Source organism: Bos indicus, chromosome 16 (assembly GCF_029378745.1).
Source record: "Bos indicus isolate NIAB-ARS_2022 breed Sahiwal x Tharparkar chromosome 16, NIAB-ARS_B.indTharparkar_mat_pri_1.0, whole genome shotgun sequence".
Classification (NCBI taxonomy): domain Eukaryota; kingdom Metazoa; phylum Chordata; class Mammalia; order Artiodactyla; family Bovidae; genus Bos; species Bos indicus.
In genome coordinates this window covers 45,144,806-45,158,049 of record NC_091775.1, presented here as the reverse complement: position 1 = coordinate 45,158,049, position 13,244 = coordinate 45,144,806, and the positions used below count along the sequence as shown (strand labels likewise).

The 13,244-nt window shown below is 49.8% G+C and overlaps 1 long non-coding RNA gene across 1 annotated transcript; it reads right to left on the bottom strand.

Moving 5' to 3' along the window:
- Positions 1 to 3,422: 3,422 nt before the first annotated feature.
- Positions 3,423 to 13,013, bottom strand: LOC139176399 (uncharacterized). Its single transcript, XR_011560824.1, has 2 exons — positions 6,887 to 13,013; positions 3,423 to 6,074 (listed from the first exon to the last, which is right to left on the bottom strand). It is a non-coding gene; the product is annotated as an uncharacterized lncRNA (long non-coding RNA).
- Between the last annotated feature and the right edge of the window lie 231 nt (positions 13,014 to 13,244).

The window sequence follows — 13,244 nt, the reverse complement described above, 5'->3', positions numbered from 1 at the left end:
TTTCAAAATGTACAAAAGTATATGCGAACCCCCCGGATGCCATGAGTCAACTTCAACAATTATCGCCTCATGACCAATCTTGTTTCACCTACCTCCTACCTGGGGAACTTTCTAAGTATGTAGATACCCAGGTCCCACCCAAGATGGGGGAGTCAGAGTCTTAGGGCTTAGGAAGCTCCCAGGCCGCCCTTTGGGAACCACTTTCACAAACTTGGCCCCGCCTCTGGGATGCCGGCTCTGCCCCCCAGCCCCCAGCCCGAGCTTGCGGGCCTTCTCCCATCTCTGACCCAAGTCCTGTGGCTCCCATCACCCCTCTCGCTCAGGCCCCACAGGACTCCGGCACAGCTGGTCCCTGCCCTTTGTATGGTCGCTCTTCTGCATCTATCTGAGAGCCAGTACTAAGTGACCACACCTCACACCCTTGAGCAATCTCTGGCAGCTACGTTCTGTTGGCTCCTGGGTCTTTCGCTGCCTCTTCCTATGGACAGAGAACAGGCCCCCGAGTCCACCATTTCTAGACTGGAAAGATACTGCTAAGCTATTAAAACTTGACTGTGAAGTGTTCAGTAAAATCTCAGTGATGAGCTGAACTGTGTCACCACCACCCCGCCCCCACTCTGCAAACCCATAGTTGAAGTCCTGACCCTCAGGATTTCAGAATGTGACTGAATTTGGAGACTGGGTTTCCAGGCCCCCCCCCCCCCCCCATTTATCTGTGACTGCACTGGGTCTTAGCTGTGGCACCAGCATCTTCGATCTTAGTTGTGACATGTGGGATCTAGTTTCCTAACTAGGGACTGAACTTGGGACCCCACTGCACCACCAGGTAAGTCCCTGGATATAGTTTCTTTAATGAGGTAATCAGGTTAGAGGTCATCAGGGTGGGTTGTAATCCAGTATGACGGGCATTCTCATAAAAAGGGGAGGTGTGGTCACAGACAGGCACAGATCATGTGAAAACACAGGGAGAGGAGGGCCATCCATGAACCAAGGAGACAGGCCTCAGATGGGACCAGCCCTGCCGACACCTTGATCTTGGACTTCCAGCCTCTGCAACTGTGAGAAGACATATTTTCTGTGGTTCTTTGTTAGTGCAGCCCTAGCAGAGTAACACAACCCCCAAGCAGAAACAAGTCACAAAACAAGAAACATTCCTGAGTTCTGATGAACCAGTTTCTTATGACTGTCAGAGGCAGCCCCAAGCACCGGACCCAGGTTCTGTATTTGTGTGTATCCCCTGAGAGGCCCTGGGTTCAGCCAGAAGGAGAATTCTGGTTCCACCCAGTCTCCCTCGCCCCGACTCTCTGGGTGGGTCGGTCACCATCTTTTGCTGCAGCACCTGCTCTGTGCCAGGCTGTCTCAGGAAGTGGTCACCAAGTCCTGATCCCAAACCGGGTCATGAGTTTGACCTGGGACAACAGAGTCCTCATGACCTCCAGCCTGAAGGCTTATGGCAGGTGTTAGACAAAAGTGGCTACACAATTCATGGGCCAGGTGCACAGTGAAATTGCAGGTCCTTGTTCCAAAGTCGTTACCAAGTTCCACTGGTGACAGCCCAGGGGCAGGTCCTGCTAAGCACAGGGTCCTGTGATGCCTGCACAGACTGCATCCCCTCAAGCCACCTTGGCTCTTAGGGAACAGCAAAGGGAGGAGCGAGGCCAGCGTCCAGGGCACTGCAACCTCACCAGGAGTCACTGCTTGTCACCAGCACCAAGAATCAGCCACCTGCCCCTTCAGATCTGAGCCTCGTGGAAGCTTCCAGACCATGACCTGGGGGAGATGGCTTCTATATTAAAAGTTAATAGTTTCATCTCTTCTCTCCTATCTGGATTCCATGTTTTAGCAGTGACTTCAAATGGAAAAAGACAATCCTTAAAGTTTGTCATTTAGAGACAGGATAATCTGTGATATCTGTGCATTATGGAAATTAGACTAAGGCCTGGTGCTCTGTTCTGGAATGATGCCTCGGGATCCTGGGGATGGAGTGAGGAGGTACCAGCCTGAACAATTACTACAGAAACACCAAAGGGGCACAGGGCACCTCTTAGTTAAAGAGTCCAAGGGCCTATGTATTTGGCTGTTTACTTTGGCAATTCCAGTTCCAGCAAAGGATGGATTTGTCCATAGTGGCTCCAGGTAATGTCCAGAGAGACATGCAGGAGATGAAGAGTGAGGGAACCCCTCCTTCCTCTGTGTAGGCATATCATTTATTTGTGTGTTTCAAACAATAAATGGGGCTCTGGCGAACTCATGTCTAATGAAAACAAGGCAGCTCCTAGGATGGCAGGCACTTAGGCAGGATGGGACCAGGGAGCTGGGGGATCCAGGGGGCCAGAGTCACAGCATCCCCCTTTGTGTGTACTGGGACCAGCAAACTGCAAGTGCATCTCATCTGCACCCTGAGCGCACGACTCACACTGATCAGGGGAGCCCCTGACTGCATCTAGTGGGGTGAGAGGTTTTCCCAAGGATCCAGCAGCTGCTGCTAGAAAAGGCCTCTGGGGAGCAAAACTCCCCCAATCCCCCCTAGTCCTTGGGCATCCCTACTAGCACCCTGTCTGGTGTAGGGCATGGACTAGGTGCTGAATTAAAGCTTTCATTTTGACCAGATTCCTCACCACACCCACCAATTTTAACCACTGATCCTGGGGGGAGAGAGCCCCAGAAAAGAGTGGCAAAGATTATTTCCCTCCCACCTGCCCCCCTCCCTTAAATGTATAAAGGCTACAGTTTATAGATTATTTTGTACATGTCCAAGTGCAGGCTGGTCAGACAGAAAAAGTAAGAAATTCAGTTTTAAATATTCCAGGAAATCTGGAATTACATAATTACATCAGTTCTTATCTGGGCCTCAGTTTCTGATCTGGAAAATGAGATTGTACTACAATGAACTTTCCCTAACATATGATTCAGAGAGGGGACAATTCAGGTTCCTATTGGGTTTTAAGAGCTGTGTAGGGTCCCTGTGGTCATACAGACAAATTAGGGAACAAAATGACCTTGCAGTTCATTTGTTGAAAGGACCCTTAATTATTGCCTCACCTCAGAGGCACCATCTGATGCTTCACCTAAAGAAAGTGTATTTTTAAGGGCACTGGTTTTGTGGATGTGTTTAAATATAAATGTAATACATATGTGTGCATGCATACATATATATATATACATACACACGTTTTTGTTTTCAATAAACTTTAAATTTTGGAATAATTTTAGATTTACTGAAAAGTTGCAAAGAGAATTCCCTCATACCCTTCACTCAGTTTCCTCTAAATGTTAACATTTTACACAACCATTATCAAAACTTAGAAATTAACATTGGTAAATGTTAAAAGATCTTTCTAGGGTTTCACCAGTTTCTGTACTCATGTCTTTCTTCTATTCCAGGATCCAATCGAGGACACCACACAGCATTTAGTCAAATATATGTTGTAACTTTTTATTTTGAAATAACCATAGATTTACAGAATATTGCAAAAAAAAAAAAATACAGAGACATCCTATGTACTTTTGAGTCAGTTTCTCTCAGTAACTGTAGGACAATACTGAAACTAGGAAATGGATATCACTGATCCACAGAGCTTATTAAATATACAGGCTGACATATATTTTTTTTTTTAAGTGATTTTTTTGGTTTTTTGTTTTTTTGGCCTCACGTCATGTCACGCGGGATCCGAGTTCCCTGACCATGATCAAACCTGCACCTCCAGCCTTAGAAGCACGGAGTCTTAGCCACTGGACCACCAGAGAAATACCTGCCTATACATTTTAACCAAATATATGTTTTAACCTCTACTTTGCCTCAGTCAAGAAGAACAGATACTTTCCCCAAAAAACATAAAACTTGCATTTAACTCTACCTGCCTCCAAACTTAAGTCCAGTCATGAAGTTCTTGGTCCCTCTCTCCAACCCACCAGCTACAAACTAGGATTTGCCCATTCATTCCCAAAGAAGAAGTGCACTCTGCCCCAGGGCCGGACATGCTCAACTTAAGGACCCTGAACTCCCCAAATTCAAGGCCAATGTGCATGCGTGCATGTGTGTGTGCGTGCACGCAGGTATGTTAGTATGGGTGAGAGAGACAGACAGAGACAGGGAAGTAGCCCTCTTTACCAGTCTATTTTAAACTCACTCCTGTGAAGCCAACACCACCCCCTCACGTCTCCACAGGAGAGGAGATAAAGAGCTAGATGAATATCCAAGTACATGTCTTCTGTCACCATCAGATATAAAGATGACAGAAATATTCTATCCATCCGTTCTAAAGACTGCAGGAGTAAATTCAACTGCCATGAAGATATCAGTTTTATCCGAGACCCAAACGGAACCAGAGACAACCTGATCTTTGTTTCCTGAATGATCATCCAGGGATGTCTACAGGTGACCTCTATCTGAGACAGGTCACAGATAAGTGACCTCTATGTGAGAAACAGATCATGTTTCTGTGCTGACATAACTGTGCATGTTTTAGTCGCTAAGTCGTGTCCGACTGACTCTTTGTGACCCCATGGACTGTAGCCCGCCAAGCTCCCCTGTCTGTGGAATTCTTCAGGCAAGAATACTGGAGTAGGTTGCCTGATTCCCTTCTCCAGGGGATCTTCCCGACCCAGGGATCAAACCCAGGTATCCTATACTTTCTGCGGATTCATTACCATTGGGCCACCAAGGATGCTCCTTGCCGGCATAACTAAAAGCAAAGCTAGACAGGAAAAGGCTACTTTGCAAATGATTTTACCTGAACTCAAATTAACAGTCTAGTTAAATCATAATCCAAACCTGTGGTCCCTTTGGGCTTCCTTGGTGGCTCACACGGTAAGAATCCATCTGCAACGCAGGAGACCTTGGTTCGATCCTTAGGTCGGGAAGATCCCCTGGAGAAGGGAATGCAACCCACTCCAGTAATCGTGCCTGGAGAATTCCATGGACAGAGGAGTCTGGTCCCTTTATTTGAGAAGTTCAAGCCCCCAAATCAGTTGGTGGTTGGAGAAGGCAGAGGCATTCTTTACTTCAGCCTAAAACTGGGGGAAAAAATGTAAAGACTTCGGCTTATAATCGATCCCAAATGCTGTCTTGGTCAGAACTCCCGTGAGGGCTCTGGGCTGGCTCTGTCACTGCAGCCAGCATCCCAGGCACGCAGTGACCCTGCTGCAGCCCACACAGGCTCTGGGGAGCAGAGAGGAACTGCGGCCAGGCGGCCACAGGCATGGCCAGTGCAGTGTGCATGACAAAGGGATCCTCTCTGAAGCCAGCCCGCTGAGCAGAGGAGGACCGGACCATTCCCACGGGAACAGATCTGGCTGCCTGCTTTGCTTTCCAGCAATCAGAAAAAGGGGACTGGCTTAGCCTGGAGGAGGGGCTATCAGGCAGAGTGAGTCAAGGCCAAGGTTCAATTTCAAATCCCAGAAAACCCTAAGGCTCTTCTGACTCTTACAAAGTGGTCAGAATGGAAATAGTCTCCTCTCCCTTCCAGAGTTTAGAAGCACAAAGACAAGACGGAGCTAAGAGATGGGATCCAGTTGGGTGGGCATGAGCAGGGGAGGGGCCCTGGGCAGTGGCTGGAAGGGGAGCAGCAGATGACACGCAGAGGTTGCAGGAGGGCCGGTCACAGTAGGTGCTGTCCTCAGACTGCATCAACAGTACCCATCGCTTCATAGACCCTGGAAGCTTGTCTTACTTTAGTCACTGGGGTCAGAGGAGTCAGCCACTGGCACATGGCTTTGCCTCTGGGATTCGGGTGAATACCTATAAGCACTATATTGGAGAACAATGGGGAAAATCAGCGGGACAGTGAACTGGGGAACTCACCACTCAGTGTCAGCAAGTAGATACCAACGGCAGGAAGGCAAGGACCCCAAGCTGGTTTGGCAGGCTCTGGGGACACACAGGGCCTGTATTGCTGTTGGGTTATCCCAGGCTTGCTGGAGGCCATGGGGTGTGCCTGGTGATCCAAGACTTGGAAAAGCCACTGCTGTCTTGGCTCTCCATCCTTTGGTGGCTTGGATCCAGTTCCTGTTGCCATGGTAATCTGGCAGGCCTCACAGCTCGCTGGACCCAAAGCTGGCATCGGTAGGTGGAACTGGTGGGACCCAGAGAACCACACTCTCATCTCAGCTGAGCTCCCTTGGAGCAACCCTTCTTATCAGCCACTAGCGCAGAAAACACCACCAGCTTCTCCTCCCCATCAACTTCCTGGGCCTGGCTTCAGATGAAAAGAAAAACTCTCCCCAAGGCAGACACATCTCCTAATGCCCACACAGGTACCTTCTCCAAAGCATATGATTGCATTTGAAATTTGCTTCATGCAGGGAGAGAGAGAGAGTAGAGGGTGTTCACATTCAAATCACTCGGCAAAGGGGGTCCCCACAGGTCAGTGACACCATCCCAGGCTCATCTCTAAGGACACGAGCCTGCAGTTAGGAGTACAGAGTTCAGAGCCAGATTGCTTGGCTCCCATTTCTATCAACTGCATCCTTTGTTACTTTTAAAATTTATTATTATTGTTGCTTTCAGCTACACTATGTGGCTTGTGGGATCTTAGTTGCCCAGCCAGGGATTAAACCTGTGCCCCCTGCAGTGGAATCACAGAGCCCTAACCACTGTACCACCAGGGAAGTCCCATCCTGTGTTACTTTTGCTCTTGGTACTTCTGTTTCTTCTCTGAAAGGCAGGGTAACAACAGATTCTTGCTCCTGAGATAATACCTAAGCCCTAGGATGCAGGGCTTCATACATAGTAAGTGCTCCATAAACATTGGCAATTATCATTCCTATGTGCAAATTCCTCCCAGCCAGGAACCATCCATGGCCCAGCCTGTGCACCTTTTCCCCGCAACAGTTATAAGCAGGCAGCTCCAGGGGCCCAAGAGCTTGCTTCCCCAGCAGCCCTTACCAGCTGCCACGGCAGGGCAAAGCCTCCAACATCCTGTCCCAGCATCCCATGATGGTTCGAGTGTCTTGCCCCTTTCTTCCCTCCTGGGCCCACAACGTGCAGCACTTCTAGGGCAGTATACTTGCTGATTGCTTCCTGCATTATTACTCACAACAACCAGCTAAGACACTGCCAAAGAAACACTCACAGCTGGCCCCGCCGATGACAGAGGGCAGGCCTGTCCTGCTTCTGCTTGAAACCTGCGGAGAAAGAAATGGGGAGGGGAGGAAAGAGGATGGAGGAGAAAGCTGAGATCGCAAAGATCCCAGCAGGGCTGGCCCACGACCCACACTGATCAGAAGGAAAAACAAGCCAGCGCTTCCCTGGATGAGAAGTTAGAAAATGACAGTAGTTTAAAATTCATGGGGACTTTCCTGGTGGCCCAGTGGTTGAGACTCCACCTTGCATCCCAGGGGATGTGGGTTTGATTCGCGGGGGCAGGGAACTAAGATCCCACATGACTTGGGGGGCAGCTAAGCCCAAACGCTCCAATAAGAGAAGTCCTTGTCCTGCAACAAAGACCCAGGGCAGCCAAAAAAAAAAAAAAAAGCAAGCAACAAAATAAAGCAGCAGTGACTGCTCCCAGATCCCAGGCACAGTCTAGAGTGGATCCATCAGAGTTCTGACAAAGGAGATACAGATGAAGATTTATGTCAAGGAGTGGGCTCATGTGCTCACAGGGGCTGTTAGGCCAGGCTGAAGTCTGCAGGGCAGCCTAGCAAGCTGGAGACTCCTGGGCCAGAGCAGACACTGCCATCCAACCACAGAATTTCTTCCTCTTGGGTCCCAGCTGGACTCTTAAGGCCTTCAACTGACTAGATGAGGCCCACCAACTCTCCTGGATGATCTTCACTCAGAGTCAACTGATGGTGGATGACGACCCACCTGCAAAACGTCACAGCAGCACCTAGGGTCTGGCTGGGTTCCTGGGTCCCACAGCCTGCTCACGCAGACGCCTCAAACTGACCATCACAGAGAGGCAGCCTGAAGATAGCGTGACTCACGGCTTTGGATGCAGACCACCCAAGGTGCGTGTGGGGGGACAAGCAGCGGGTGTTCTCTACCCCAGCAAGGGAAGTCCCAGAAACCTGTGTTCCAGGCAAGGGGGTACAGAGGAAGGCAGCTCCCCAGCCAGAGGAATCTCTCTGCCCGAGAGGAGAAAGCCCCTGGGAGGGTGTCCTACACACACGCTGCAGGAGGAGGGCACACAGGCTTATCCTTTCTTGGCTACAAAATGTCCAGTGGGGCTGAGGGAATGACTGCTTACCTCAGTCTTCTGCCCCCAAACAGGTGAACACGTCTGTATTCTAACAAAGCAAGGCAGGGGACTTCTGGTGGTCCACTGGCTAAGACTCTTTGCTCCCGATGCAGGGGGCCCAGGTTTGATCCCTGGTCAGGGAATTAGACCCCACATGCCACAACCAAAGATGCCACGTGCTACAGTGAAGATCAAAGACCCCGCGTGCCACAACTAAGACCCAGTGCAGCCAAAGAAATGAAGATTTAAAAACAGTAAAATAAAAGCAAGCCAGGCGTTATCTTTTAGTGCGGGAAAATGCCCCAAATGTGTCCAGTTTTACCCCAAAAGTAAGTCCTGGCAGAACACATTCATCAGGTTAGAGCACCAGTTTTCCTGTGTTTAAGCATCGGTTTTCCTGAGTTGCCTGGGAGCTTGGAAAGGGGCAGATTCCCAGCCCCACAGTGGAGCTTCTGATCCAGCAGGTCTGGGAAGGGGCCAAAAGCACTTCCTGCAGCGACCATACCCTCCCGTGAGCACAGGGACAAGAGGGGTCTGAGTCTCCCACTCCCTGGACCCCCAGCCTAGGCCGGCCCAGGCAGAGGACCCTGGAAACTGGAAGCAGAGGCAGGCTTCCCACTGTGAAGATGACTACGTGCAGACCAAGGGGCAGTGGCACGCCTGGCCAGTGTGGGCACTCTCTGGCTGCAGTCCCGAGTGTGGCTCTGCCATTACCGAGGGTGGGAGGGCTGTGCATTTCACGGGGACAGGGCATGTCTTCATCTCTGGCACAGGTCTAGAGCAGGTGTCACAGGGTGTGGGAAGGATGGAGACGAGGGGCCTGTCAGATCCGGGTCCAGCCCACTCTCAGGCTCAGAAACAGTCTGGAAGAAAAGATGCCTCAATGACTTCCGTGGTGGTCCTGTAGTTGGGACTTAGAGATTTCAGGTCTGGGTTAGATTCCTCGTTGGAGGGGCACTAAGACCCTACAAGCAGCTCAGGGCAAAAACCCTCCAAAAGAAAGATGGCTCCAAAAAGCAAGATGGGGGGCTGGGGGTATCCAAGCCAGCCCCGCCCCCTAATTTCCATGCGGAACCCCATTTTCTGAATCTAGGCAGCAACTTTGATGAAGAGGTCTACCTAGGGAGGCTGCCTCACTCCCCTCCTTCCGTCCCCACCCCAGGCACCACAGCTGATCAGTCAGGGCTTTCAGATGGAGAGGACAATCTTCCAGACAGAGGAGGCCAGGACCTGAGGAACAATCTTTCCCATCAGAGACAGGAGGCTAGCGTGAATAATCAGTCAGTGCCTCAAATCTGACTGCATTCCATGATATTTACAAAACACACCAAGTTAGCAGTCTTTCATGGAATCAGACTTTACTGGAAAGTCACGACCCATGTGAACATACTTTTTCAATGTACTTTCCTTTCTACTGAAACGCTTTGGTCCACTTGCCAGGCAAGCTTCTGCTGCATTAACACAAGATGTTCAAAAGGCCCGGAGTTCCGCTCAGAGCTGTGATGATGCTACTCTTTTCCTTGCGTGTGTGCTAAGTCGCTTCAGTCGTATCCTGCTCTTTGTGACCCCTATGGACTGTAGCCCACCAGGCTCCTCTCCTCTGTCCATGGGATTCTCCAGGCAAGAATACTGGAGTGGGTTGCCATCCCCTCCTCCAGGGGGTCTTCCCAACCCCAGGATCAAATCCACATCTCCTGCCTTGGCAGGCGGGTTCTTCGCCACTAGTGCCACCTGGGAAGCCCTGCTTTTCTTACAGGGGCCCTTTTGAGCCCCAAGCCCGATACATCTCGCTATAGAGCTAGAGCTGCCGGCCCAGGGAACCAGGAATACAAGAAAATACAGGGAACCAGAATACAAGAAAACCAGAAGTCATCTTCACCAGGGGCGTTTTAAGTTCCTGGCACTTAAATTTTAAGCATTAAAGAAAAAGTGGATTCTGAGAACAAGGCTCTTGAATGTCACCATTCCTGGGAAAGCAAGACCTGTTCTCCATCCACGGAGATGTGGAAATTCACTCAGGAAACCTTCCTAATTCCACAGTGCATCTTTCAGAAAGCATGAATGTCCCCTTCATGAACCCATAACATATTAACTTTCACTGGGTGCTGAAGACTCAATGGGGAGGATGTCCTAGGTCTTGGGAGACTCCTGGTAAGAGAGAGAGATATGGGGAGGAAATCACAGATGTGCAAAATCATAACTGTGAGCAGTGCTGAACCACAGGAACAAGTGCTTTGTAAGAGCCCGGCCTGGTGGCACAAGCAAGGTACTCAAAGAGTCACGGCTTTGCATCATGCGCGCCTCTGCAAAGCTTTGCAAGGAATCCAAGACATTTCATACCAACCATAAGTGTCCTCTTGCATTTCAAAGTGATGTCAAAAGTGGGAGGAAGGATTTCCCTAGTGGTCCAGTGGTTAAGAATCGCCCTGCCAATGCAGGAGACAGATTTGATCCCTGGTCAGGGAAGATTCCACATGCCTTGGAGCAACTAGGCCTGCACACCACAACTACTGAGCCTGTGCCCCAGAGCCTGTGCCCCACAACGAGAGAAGCTACCACAGTGAGAAGTCCACATACCGCAGCTAGAGAATAGCCCCTGCTCACAGCTATAGAAGAGCCCAAGCAGCCACGGAGACCTAGCACAGTCAAAAATAAATAAATATATATATATATATTTTAAAAGGAGAAAAGCTCGAACTCTTAAAAACCACTGGCCCAGATGTTTAAGGAAGAGGGCCTCCTAGGAAGTGAAAGGCTAAGCGTGGATACCATGATTACCTAAATTGCTCTTGCATTAAGAACTGCGTATTGAAAAAAATACATGTGTTTTAGGAGCAAGAGTTACTGCCCCCAAATCAGTCACAGATCTGAATAAACATAAATTTTTGATGTGGCAATACGGCCCCAAATTCACACCCTCTCTCCACCTACTCATAGACTGGTTTGATGCAGTTTATCTACCCTCCTCTCCTGGTCACATGGGCCTCAAGAACTCCATCACAGTAACCCCCTCCTCCTTGCCACTGATTGGCTGGGGCTGGACGGGGCATTGGGAAAAGTTTCCTCACTTACAATAAGAGACCCCAGGAAGAGTTAGGCAGGAGGTGAGCTGGTGGGACACAAGTCAGTATGTGGAGGATGGCAGAGCAGAAATAGGGACAAAGTCTTAACTCCTTGACCTTGTTGAGTCCTGGATACATAACCCATCACAAAACTCCTCTATCTCTGCACTTAGGTTTTATAAAAATTTTAATGTTCTGATCATTTGTTATTTTGAGTAGTGTTTTCTCCTACTTACAGAAGAAGGAATCCTAACTGATATATCCCATAATCTAAGCAATTTGAACACCACAAATTACCTTGGAATTAAAAATGAAAAAAAAAAAGGGCAAACCACTTCACAAAAAATGTGTATGTTACAAAAGGTTCAACAGCAGAAGCAGCTTCTGTGTCCTCTCCCTGCAAAGTGCAAGGGCAATTTGAGACAAACGTGGCATCTGCTCTGAGCACCTGGGTGATGTTCCCGGATGTTGGCAGATAGAGGAGGGCATGGACCGCAGAGAGGAAGCAATGTGTAAGTTTAATGATGCCAGACAGGACAAAATCAGTCCCCATTTCCGGCTGAGAGTCCTGGCTTTGTTCTTCAGATCTGTGCTTTTCCCTGCCTGCCCTCAAGCCAGAACCACTCCCCGCTCCCACCCCAAAGACTAAGGGGACAACTTCCGGGCTAAATAAAATGTGGGTGAAAACCTGGACACTGGCTCTCACAAGTCTACTCCACCTTAGCAGGAGAGGGTGACGTGAAACTTCAAACAATTTCAAAATAAAACTCTGCCCAAGGGCTGTAATGTAAGTTTGAGTTTTGGAAGGAGCCCAGCACCCTTCATGCTTCTGAGCTGAGACTCGGCGTGAGGCAGCTCAGCCCAAATCCACTTGTTGTTGTTTAGTCAGTAACTGTGTCCAACTCTTTGTGACCCCATGAACTATAGCCCGCCAGGCTCCTCTGTCCACGAGATTTCCCAAGCAAGAATACTGGAGTGGGTTGCCATTTCCTTCTCTAGGGGATCTTCCCAATCCAAGGACTGAACCCACATATCCTGCATTGGCAGGCGGATTCTTTACTGTGAGCCACCTGGGACGCCCAAGGAGCCTGGATGCGGAATGGCAAATCAGGAGGGCAAGGTCCACAAACGAGAGATTGTTTTTGTAACTGTGAATGAGGAGCCTGTGGAAGGAAGGCTTTGTTGTGGTTAGGTGGGCTGTTTTCCTTTTCCATAAGGAGGATTTAAGGGCTCCTGTGGTGGCTAAGAGGTAAATAATCCACCACGGATTCTATCCCTGGGTCGGGAAATCTCATGGACAGAATAGTCCATGGGGTTGCAGAGTCAGACATGACTGAGCGACTGAACAACAGCAACAACAACAATCTAGGCTCCGTAAGAAACCTGCTTTTCAGAACCAAGGACCAGACAATCAGATGTGCTTTTCTGAGGCCAAGGCCAAGTTTCCTACATACGAACACGGCAAGTACTCTCCAAAGAAACTTATGATTTCCCTTGAAAATCTCAAAGGCTTTCTTTTCCCCCAAGGCATAAGTGTTGCCTGAAGTTGACAGTGAACTAAACCAGCAGAAAAGATAAAAAGATGGATTACCTGGTTTGTGGGCTGAGGGAGGACCAGGGATGGGACCCTCAGCTGTGGCCCCGAAGCCACTGGACTTGCTCCACCTGTCCGACCTGCCGGGCTCGCCTCCACCTCTGGGCCTGGGCTCACTGCCAGTGCCCAGGCCCTGCCTTAGGTGTGCATTCACCTGAGGAGAGGTGCTGGCACCCGGGGTCCCCTCCCCTCTCTGCCCCCACCGTGTGACCTACCCCCTCCACCCGCCCAGTCTCTCAAGCACTGGAACATCCCTCCTGAGTCACCTGGATCCTAAATCTACAGCTGGTGGAGAAAAAGACAAAAGGGGAGAGGAAGAAGGGAGGAGGAGAGAGGAAAAACCCAGCCCCCACACCCGCCAACAGTGCCCCGGTGATGGGTAGAGGTGGAGCCAGGTGGGACCAG